General features: G+C 35.7%; 1 long non-coding RNA gene and 1 pseudogene across 1 annotated transcript; one reads left to right on the plus strand and one right to left on the minus strand.

The window, feature by feature from the left end:
- Positions 1-3,481: 3,481 nt before the first annotated feature.
- LOC109583042 (uncharacterized) lies at positions 3,482-5,899 on the minus strand (annotated as a pseudogene).
- Positions 5,900-10,216: 4,317 nt separating this feature from the next.
- Positions 10,217-11,128, plus strand: LOC109583053 (uncharacterized). The gene is made up of 6 exons (XR_002185340.1): positions 10,217-10,308; positions 10,437-10,506; positions 10,551-10,635; positions 10,685-10,767; positions 10,821-10,863; positions 10,913-11,128. It is a non-coding gene; the product is annotated as an uncharacterized LOC109583053 (long non-coding RNA).
- The last annotated feature ends 552 nt before the right edge of the window (positions 11,129-11,680 follow it).

Here is an 11,680-nt window from a genome sequence, read left to right on the forward strand (position 1 = left end):
AACATTTTGCACATGGCACACGGGGTTATGATGTAATCGTTAAACAAACATGTGGTGTTCTAGTTCTAGCCTGGAGGACCAGCTTGTGCGTAATCCTAAAGCCATGAGTAAAGTATGGGAGAACTTGGGCTTTGCCGCTGATGAAAACAGCACTGTGCTGAATAAGGTTATTTGCTGTCTGAGTTGTAAGTTAATTGGTTATTTGGGGAACACAATGAACCTGACTTACCACATACGAGTTCACTTTAGGAACAGCAAGCGGAAGAAAAAGAAGTAGCAGCAGAGCCTCGCGCCAAGACTCAACAAACCTTTCATGGATCCAGAGCTAAGACAGCTGCGTTTCCGCGAGATAGCGTCAAGCATGCTGAGCTTGTTACAGCAACAGCTGATTTCATCTGCCATAGTCTACAGCCATGGTTGAGGAAGAAAGGTTTAGACAGCTACTTCAGATTGCTGAACTCATATTTTAACTTCCACACTGCAATCACTTTGCTGAGAAAGTTATTCCTCTGAGATACTATGAGATTTGTTCGACTGTTGAAACAGAACAAGAGAGCTTCGAAAAGTGTATTATCACAACTGATTTGTAGACAGCACAGCACAAAAATTAAGGATACATTTCATTGACAGTTCACTTCGTCAATGAATATATTTAGTTTCAAAGCAAGTGTCTTCAGACGCAAGAAGTTACAACTGACTAAACCTCTATATCCATTGAAGCAGTGGCTTTATTTATGTTGGCTTCATAGAATGTCCAAGACAAGGTGTGTGGAGCAACAACTAATAATGCTTGTAATATGGTAAATGCCAATTGTATGTTGGCAGGAGTTCAGCACTTCCCATGTGTTCCCCATACCATAGTGTTGGCTGTAAAAAGTTATCTCAATGTATCTCGTGTTCAAAGAGTTTTTGGATCATGCCGAAAGCTTCTGGAACATTTCAACCAGTCTAACTTGAAAGTTGTGAGAAAAGCAAGAGATGTTGAAGCTGCCTAAGCATAGATTGATTCAGGGATGTATTACTCGTCAGGGAAGCATGAGCATGGAACAACAGGCAGCAGTATTGATGGAGGGGAATATGAGAGACCTGATACCAGAGTTTTCTGAAAGGACGCTTATAGAAAAACTAGTTGATAATTTACTCCCGTTTTAGCAAGACACAGAGGCAGAGTCTGGTGTCAAGTGTCACACAGTAAGTACAGTAAAACCTTTGCTGTTTAAACTGCTACATAAAACACTTTTAATCACTAAAACTGACTCTGGTGTCATTAAGGAGGTAAAGATAACCATCAATAGAGATTAAAGGATGATTCCAAAGTTTAGAAGTATAGAAGATAATAAATGTGGCTATATACCTTGATCCAAGGTACAAGCAGCTACCATTTGTCGTTGAAGTGACAAAAGTTAGCATATTAAGCAAGGTGGAAGATGGGCCTTTGGCGATGGAAGTCATTGGACCTCAATCAGCTTCCATAGATAAAGAAAGGCGACATCTTGATGGTGATGACCCGCCACCTCCAAAGAAGGAAAGTCCAACATCCAATCTTTTAGGTTACATGTTTGAGAATCAAGGGCGACAATGGTTTAGTAACGTGGTTTTGAAGGACATCGCTGTGTATCAGGCAGAAAAACCAGCTGAACTGGACTCTGATCCACTCCAAAGGAGATAACATGCAGCTTATATCATGATATATGACATAATGGGTTGTGATATACGATATAAAATTATTTATATTGTGGCAGCACCATGACCTCATGGAATGTGTTGCCACACCTGCTGGAATACTCATAGTATCATAGCTGCTGCTCCTTGAGAGCTCTCATGTCCAGTCTACCTTTTGTTTTCGTTGTGAAAGTCACTCTATTATTGTCACTGTATCTTCTCTACAGATTTGGGGATGCCATCCAGCCCATCTATATAGCTGTTTCCTTAGTAGTCGCTCAGCTCAGGATGCACTAGTTAGCTCGCAATGCCGGGCTCGCTATCAATTTGAACAAAATTTGTTCAATAGAATCTTTCAAATCAAATAATACCAGCTTTACTGGTTCAAATAACAATATCAAATAAAGATCAATCATTTTCTGGGATATTAGTAAGACCAGGTGTGGCACTTATTGTTGTCTTGCTAGTAAAAGAGACTGCATTTACCCTTTCCTGTGGTGTTGAGCATTCAGGGTGTAAGCAAATTCTAGTTGCATGGTGACATCTTTGTTTTTTGTCCACTTAGGAATGTAGTCATCTTTTGTAATATTGCGTCTTGCCTCTACTAGATGACACAAATACAGACATCATCTTCTAGTGATGCTCCAAGATGCTTAAAGGGCAACTGAAATGAATTTTTTGCATTTTTAAATTAAGTGATTTAGGCATACATTGACACAAAATATAACATTTGATGTACTTATATGCTGCTGAAAACGTTCCTTTGGCATAATATCACGACTTTAAACAGCAACTTTTTAGTGGCAGCCATATTCTTCCTGTTTAAGCAACAAAATGGGCGTGTCGCGAATGTGATGTCATCAGATGAACAGCATGGACTCTTATTCTGATGCCAGCTTGAGCAGCTCAGAGATTTCTGATGTTTCTGAATCTCCAATTGAGGATTTAAGTGGGATTGGACCTTACTCTCATGAGCCTGATGCTAGCAACTCTTCTTCCAGTGAAAATGAAAGCTCTGATGATGATACAAGATTGATCAACCTTGACTGGTTTGTAGTTGTACAGCAGTGGGCATATAATTTCAATAACTCATTACTGTTGTACATGTACATGTATATAGGTGCATTTGTCAGCATTGCCAAATCATGGACTTCACTCTTAAATGCACTTGTTGCCTGGAAAGACAGCAGGTTGTACGTCTATTACATATACATCCAGGCTTCAATGGGCCTTTGCAATGTATCTCTACTCATCCTGGATTTGAAGCAGTATGCTTGGATATCTATGTTCTTCAAACAGCCTACTATCAATATCGACAAGAACATGGCAATGTTTTGGCAAATAGAACCATCAATGAGTATGACATACTTATCTAGAATAATTATGCTAATTCCATCTATATAGACGTTATCGCTATGTTGCTTATCGGCAGTTTGTGAGGTGGACAATGGGATGGCTAGGGAAAGATGTTAGAATAGTACTGCCATCATGTGTGGTAGTGAAGATTAGAGAGACATTCTCATCAAATACTTATAAAGGTTTTCAATACCCAAATTTATGAATTATTAAATCTACTTTGATGTTTATTAATAGCTTCATTTTTGCTTGGGTGTTCATATCTTGCAAAAGTGCAGGTGGCGCAATTATGTTACTTGTCTGCTTGATATTTTCTTCCAAGTTATTGAATACTATTTCCAGTAGATCAGTAGCATATGCTATGATGATAAATTTATGGTTTTATACAGAGGTTATATGAGTTTTTTACTACATGATGGTTTTTCCATAATTTTCCTAACAACATGGCCCCCTCTTTTATATTTTAGGTAAGCGACACGGTATCTTTGTTTCCCTGCTTTAGTTGTACTCTGTTGTCATGTACTGTTTTCATTGTAGTGAAGAGCTGCCAGGAGTAGTCTATAAGTAAAATAATTATCAAGCAAGAGCAATTAATTTACTGATCAGAACCTTGTTTGCATCCCTACATAAGAAAAGGCTATTCTTTTAGTAGCAAATTTTAATATGACACTGTGAAATGATTCCAGATTAGAAGTCTGGTGTATAGGCGATAGTTTGTTCACTGAGTTGCAAAATATTTTGGAAGTAATGATGTGTGACAATTTTTCACTGGCTTTAGTATCTATATTGTAAAATGTAATAACTTAATTTCATGCATACTGAATTAAATTGACTTACATCTTTTTAGCCATTTCTTTTGTCTAGTTATTCTGCCATGTTTGCAATTTTTGAAATGTTTGCCATGCCCTTTATGCTTATTATGTATGTGGTTGTCGAGAGAAAGCCACTTTTCAAGGATAACTTCACTGTTGCCATTAGGTGTAGACACTGCTGAGCAGTAAAGGTGATTGATAATGATTTGTACCCACTCTCCAATAACTGAACAACCTTTTTCCTTTGCTAAAGCGTCTAGTTTTTTCCTCAAAGCTAAATAAAAATAGGTGGTGTGAAATTTCATTTGTATACATGTAACTTACATTTGGCAACATGCCATATATCAAAGTAATGGGTTATTTCTGGATAGGTTTCACGCATGTATTTTGCTATTCCAGTATGTCGATCTGTTACCAAAGTATCTACTTTCAGTCCATTATTTTCAAGGAATGCTAGAGACCTTATGAGCCCTTCTTTTTTTATGTTGACACTACTAGTCACCTCATTGCTCTAAAGTATAGCCTTGGTTAATATTTATATATTCATATCATAAATTCATTACCTGCACTAGTGATATATGAGAAATAACATTTAGGTCCAAGTCCATAGTTGTGTAGCTGCCATATTTGGCGGAAAACCCTGGGCTGTCAGCCCGACCGTCACCACCAAGCACAATCAGCCTATTATTCTGCTTGGCCTCATCAATGTACTTTGATTGTCTCGTCCATAGTGTCATAACAGCTGGTTGCAAAAAGTGTTTTTGATGTTTGAAAAAAGTTCGGGTAGTAACAGCAGTTCATATACTCCAAAAGCTGTAACACCTGTGACGGTAAGCTTCCAGTAAACAATATTGCAGACGAAAGCATCAAATTTCCAATCGGTAGGTTATTCACTATTGGTTGATTAGTCCAAGTATATGTAAAGCCACATTGGTCACAGTGCTGCTCAATCTTTAAATAGGTACCAAGTATTTTCTTTTTGACCAATTCAGTCATGTGGAAAGACTTACGACATATAGTGAATAGAAGCAAGAGATAGCTTTCAAGTATAATGTATTTTGTTTCATTATGGTCCCTATTATGTTAAATTTACAATATAATGTATAATTTGTAATACTTGTAGTAAGTATACTTTTTGAACTGAGATGATCATGTAATGGTGTCTCCAATCGTAACATATCTTCTTCAACCACTTCACTAAGAATACGAAATATACATTGTACATTATTTTTAATAGTTATTACATATAGTACCTATCACTGTCCATGTCTGATATGTTATCAATATTGACATCATATTCTGAATCATTCGAAATCCTATAAATATTTGTTTAGTGTTGTTAGAATTTTTAACATACTCCTCTTGAGAATCATTTTCATAGTCAGAAACTGATGACTCATCAGTGTCACTAAAATACTCAGGATACAGCAAATTGCACTGTATGCCTATGTCTCTGACAGCTATAGTTGTCTCAGTTGCAACAGAGATAAGAGGTACAGTTACTTGAGATCCTAATAAGATGCAATACAAAAATTATGCTTAGTTATACTGGTAAACATACCCTTTGCTTTCTTCAATCTTCTCGTCAATTTTCTTTTTGTTCTAATTGGTAAATAGTCATCATCACTAGAGTACTCATCTTGTGGTTTCTCATCAATGAGACTTATTCATAAATATTGGAATTAATACGGTCAAGAGGGCACTGCCGTTGATTTGATGTGCAGCTGGATCATAGTACCGTGATTGTATAAATACATGTTTTCTTGTATAAACTAAGATAAGTAAGATAAATTTTAGGTCAGTATAACAGTTTTAGATTGTAGTGACACATCAGGCTGGAAAAATATTTAACTTCTCATGGCATTGCCTCTCAAATTGGATTTTTACTCAAATGCTTATAACACTTCAAATAGAATTTTAAAACAGCTGCTATAGACATAGATAAATTCTTCTCATTTAAATCAGTTATTATGAAACTATAATTCATTGGTCTGTGTCTAGTTTACACAGCAACAGCAGCAGCCTTTTTATGTTTATCTCCATTGGCAAGCACAGGCAAGTTACGGCATTGCCCTCTTGACCGTATATTCTAATTAATTATGAATAAGTCTTATTGCAGCCGCGAATATATCCCGACCTACGGTAGCTTGAAATTTTCGTAGGTCAATATTTTCGTGGTTTGCTCCTAGTGGGGCAACTCGTGGTTTAAATTTCTTGGTTGACAGTTTACATAGCCTGTAAGGGGATGGCACTTCAATGATTTCGTGGGCAGCCCATAAGCACAAAAACCACGAAATTTACATTCCACAAAATTTCAAACTATACTGTACTTCTTGATGAAGATGAAGATAAAAAAGTGGCTGAAAAAATGGCCCATTTGCCGATTTTTGACTTTCCTCTTAGACAAGGTTTAGAGCCATGCTAGTGGTACCAATAGAGTCCTCTGGTCAAGATAAGGTCCTCTAAGAAGTCTGGTAAGCATAGGAGCTTGTTTTCCCAGTATAGCAAGGCTGCAAAAGTTGTGGCAGCCATTTTGAAGTGGGGTGAATCCTACTTAGTAACGCTACTGCATTACTAATAGTACAGGGATTTTGGCCCAATTTTTGAGCAACTCAGAAAAATTATTTTATTGGCAAATAAGAGCATCCATGTTTATTACATTCTTACATGTACCGTATTTCCTTAAATAGAAACTGCATTCGAATAAACGCCGGGGTAGCAATACAATTTAACTATAAATATGCAACACTAGCCCAGGAGTGACTCAGTAGTCTAGTGGATAATGCCTGAAGTTCCAGAAGTCAAAAGCATGAGGTCACGGGTTCGAAAACCGCTCTGGGTCCAAGTTTTTTTTAATTTTTTTAATATATTTTTTGGAGGTCCAAATATCATTTTAGGAAATAGACGCCCAGGCTTTTATTTAAGGAAATATGGTACATGTATTTGTACATGCTGCCAACGTGACACCATAACTGTAAGGAAGACAAAGACATATAGAATATTGTTGTTCTAGTTCTCAGAACTAGAACTATTTCGCTATTAGTTCTTGGGTTTTTCCCCTTTAGTTCTGGAACTAGAACTAGAACCAACATAAAAATCCAGAATAAAACCAGAACTAGAACCAACCGTACTGAAATTTTGTACCGGACTATAGAACTACAACTAAGAGTGTTATGAAATTAATAACTAATCTATAACTAAAATATATAATCATTGTCGCAACCTAGAACTAGAACTATTATTTTAATAAATATTCATTGTAGTTATTGTTAAGTATTAAAATGGCGTGTTGTACTGTAATATCAAGGCACTGACTGTGGAAACCAGGCCATAAGAAGAGCTCTACACACACTAACTAGGGTTTCTGTCCTGCCTAGTATTAGTCGGGAACTTATTCTCTCGATGGTTCAAGGCAAGAAATGTTGAAATGATGGAACACGATTCGGACTCATGTTAAGCAAGTCATTTTGTTCCTCTTTTAACGGCAAATAGCTCATTCTCCTGAGAACTTTGACCATAGCACTCAAAAGCATCCTTTATTATCATTAACACATGATTTTAACTATTATTAAAATTAATAAATAACTACATTTCTTGGCTTCCTTCTGCACAAAGTCTTGTTAAGCATTGTACCAGACCCTTCTCCCGCAGGGGTTGGGTCTGGGTGGCCAGACTAGGCTGAACCAGGACCCACACCAGATGTAACTGAACTACTGTATTTCCTTGAATAGACCCCTCGGCTACTATTAATTTCAGGAAAGATAAAATGAGGCTATTATTCGAGGGTGGGTACTATTTGAGGGCGGGTACTAATAATTTCAACTGAGGCTAATAATTTATCAGTTAATCTGTGAGGCCTTAATCTTCTGTCAGTAGAAGTCTTTCTTTACTACCTATAGATGTTTAGAGAGCAGCTCTAGCTACTGGAAGCTTTTTAACTCACGAGAGAATGCCCAGCAATAGCGGTAGTACTCTGGTAGTAAGTGAGATTCATCTTCTTGGTTTTTTACAGTGCTTTCGACCAATAGTTGACTCCAGTAGCTATTGTACTGCTTATCAGTAACAGCAAGACTGTTTTAAGAGTTAAACAACACAGCCAAAATATCATTATAACATGTCACTGATGACGTAGATACATTTTTCAAATTCCAATGCAGCTGCTCCACTTCCAGTCCATTCTCAGTTGGGACATAGTATAGAACTATCTAATAGTAAAAATTTCAAGGAACTAGAACTAGGACTAACTATAGACCCTATAGGGCGCTAAGTTCTGCAAGTAATTATTGCATTACGGTATCCACCCACACTCATGATTTGGACGGCAAGATACCGTGTAGTTACATGGGGAAACAAGGAACAAGAGGCCTTCGTGGCTTCCAGAGCTTGTTTGGGTGGCAATAAATGCCAGTAACAGTGAAGAATAGAGCCCAGAATGTCTCCTGAGAAAAAGCTTCATTGCACTTGAAGCCACTTGTCCATAAAGGCTGCTTTTGGCCTCCTATCCATTGGTTTTGCCTAGTTTTGCCGTCCAGCAGGAGAATTTCGAAATTTTTTCATTAAAGAATGCGGATAGGATACGGAAGATTACGAATAGTGTCTCATATACGGTATCTATAATTGCTTCTAGAAGTTAGCGCCCTATAGGGTCTATACTAAAAGCTATATGTAGGAACCATAACTAGAACTAACCCAATAAATTTTACACTAAAAAGTTACAAGAACTAGAACTATTCTTGTAACAGTCAAAAAAAGGAACTAGAACTAGAACTATTTGCAGTTTTGCCTATGATAGAACTAAACTAGAACTAAAATTGAAAAAGCCATACTGGTCCAACAATAATATAGAATTACATGTACATGTACATTGTATATGTACATCACTCACTCCATTTTTAATGATGCCATCAAATATGTTGAAGAGGTTAGTTTCACAAAGTCTTCTCTGCTTACAGAGAAGACTGTGAGAAGACTGTGGCGAGTGACAGGCTCTATTGGTTAGTCCTCCTACTGCTCCTCCTATTGTTGACTGAGGACCTTCTTCATCATCTTCAGCCCTCTCACCCATAGCCTTTGGACTAGAGAAAGGGAGAAAAGGCGAGAGTTTCAAAGTACCTCTTGAGACTATTTCAGTATTTCTGTACATGTGACTCCTAATTAATTGATTATTAATGTCCTTAATTACTAGTTAAAAAAAAAGATAATGACGTCACGTCCCGTTTCAATAACTTCCTGTTCGTCATCAAAATATTCATTTAGAATTCATTGATCTCATGAATAAATAATTAGCCTAAATAAAATTTATTGATTTTATTCTGTAAAATGAGTACCGGGGGGTAGTAAAAGATCAAGAGAAGATAAAAGAGACAAAGAGAGGCACAGGCAGCACAAGAGGTAATATAAGCAGTGATAAGTATTAAACTATGGGAAGTAGATTAATAATACTTGAGCCTGTAGTAGTGATCAGTCTTTAAATATACGGTAACTATTTTAAATTATTATTATTATTGCCACCTACTATTTTTATTATTTAGAGGTAGGTACTGTATCGTAATGCTACCAGTATTAATTAATTAATTAATTAGACAGATCACGATCACCTCTTAATGTGAAGAAAACCACATCAGCTGATCAAAGGTGTGATGTAATTATATATTTATAATAATTATCGTCTTTTTTAGATCATAATAATAAGAAATATTTATTATTGTTAGTAATAAAGAAAAACAGGCAAAAGTTGACAACGATGAATACAAAAACATGGTCTGAATATTACTGAGTCTGAGGTTTTGTGTGTACAATCGGCTCCTCTTTGTTATAACCTGGGTCATGGTCCTTTCTCTCACACCGTTTTTGATATGTTCTTAGATGCAATATATGAAAAAAATAAATCCGGCAAGCCTTGGAAGGTAAAGTATTATTAATCATTAGTTAAATTTATAATTTTGATAGAATATTTCTGAAGCATCAGTTAAGATGTTTCACTATATGTTAGAAGATAATGAAGGTTTAATGGCTTCTTTTGAAAAACATTTTGATAATCCCAAGGAAGATGTTGCATTCATTAAAGAGCTTATCCAAGGAACAGGATATGTAAGTTACTTATTTCAGTTTGCTTGAAAAATTTAAGGGTTGCACCACAAGAGGCACTGCAGGTATTCAGTACTAAAAAGCACCAGAAATCATGATTATAAGCTACCATGGCAGCATAACCTAACAAGCAGAGTTTACAAAGCATTATACTTTCACATATAGTTTAAACTATCACCTTGGCATATTACTATTATAATAATTATATTTGTAGGAACAGCATAAAGATAAAAGCTTTCTACATAAGGTATGATGCAATTCAAATGTACAACCATAATTCAATGATACATCAGATTGTATATAATAAAAAGAGCGGGTTAGATGTTAATATGATTGACAGTACAATGAGACATGCAGCTGTAGTGGAAATGAGTGTCACTTTTCACTGGAAGTAAGATTATTGTTTAAATTAATTTCCCATATATAAAAAATACATGTACCCGGTATTTGGCAAATTTGTTGTCATGTGCATGTCAAATTGAATCAAAATTATCTATCCTAATTATTTACAATTTACAGGGTATTTTTAAACCAAGTTCATGTCTTGAGGTGTGATGATGGTGAATCACATAAGTGTTTTTCAAAAGATGTCAGTACAATAATGAATAATTATAAGAAACATACTATTTTTAGGATTTAGAGATATGAGAATTGGAATGCTCTCACCCAATATTATTACACTAGTGATGGAAGAACAGGACAATGGACTCACGAATGGGTCAGTTAAAAGTATCACTAAAATGACCAAATATACATTAATACAATAGGCACAACCACCACCATCTGCTGCTAAACAACTACGTATATTTCTTGTAAGTGGTGACAAAGACCTTATAAAGGAAGTACAAGAGTAAGTTATGATTAATTATTTATTACTTGTATTGTAATAACCAATTTTAATAGAGTACTACGAGAATTAATAAGTGATGAACAACTTATTCCAGGGGTATGAGTAACAATATTAATAGCAATACATGATTAAGTACATATTTCAGGATATCTATGCTGATGAAGAGAATTACATTTTGATGCCACAAGTCTGACCACTTAAAAAAGAAGCAACAGAACTCAAAGAAGAAGTAGCAAGTGCATTAGCAACAGTTTAAAAATTTAGATCTACATATGATTAATAGTCTACACTGTAGTTATTGTAGTTAATATATACGTACACGTAATGCTAAAGCTGACAGTAGTATAGTTTGTACTATCATTATTATTGCTTTGTTTGGCATTAAAAACTAGTGCAAGTAGCATTTGATATACTGACAAATTGTAATTGATGTCATTGTGATCTACCGTGCTTAGTAGTAATTGAACTAATGCTGTACATGTACATGTATACTACCTCAACTATAAATTAAAACTTGACCCTTGGAGACAAAATGAGGCATAAGTTATGATGAAGAAAAAAATTTGTGAAGATCATACAGAAAGAAAAGACGCTGAGAGCAAAGGAATTGAATACTAGTACATCCAGTTACTGTAGTGTTAAATTGTTAATTTAATTAATAATTGTAAAGAAATAGAGAGAAGACAAGATTACAATAATAACGTCACATCTCATTAGAAACAGAGAGAGAGAATTAAAAATATAATAATAATAATAGTTAACATGCATGTTCAGTATTAGAGTGTACCAGTGGATCCTAATTTAGTGAGATCCATTGAACTAAATGAATGTCCATATCCTAATGCTTGTCTTTTAGTGGGGGGAGCTCTCATTGGAGTAGGAGGAAAAGGAGGAGCTACTGATAGTGTAGAAG

Source organism: Amphimedon queenslandica, unplaced genomic scaffold (assembly GCF_000090795.2).
Source record: "Amphimedon queenslandica unplaced genomic scaffold, v1.1 AMPQUscaffold_13333, whole genome shotgun sequence".
NCBI lineage: Eukaryota > Metazoa > Porifera > Demospongiae > Haplosclerida > Niphatidae > Amphimedon > Amphimedon queenslandica.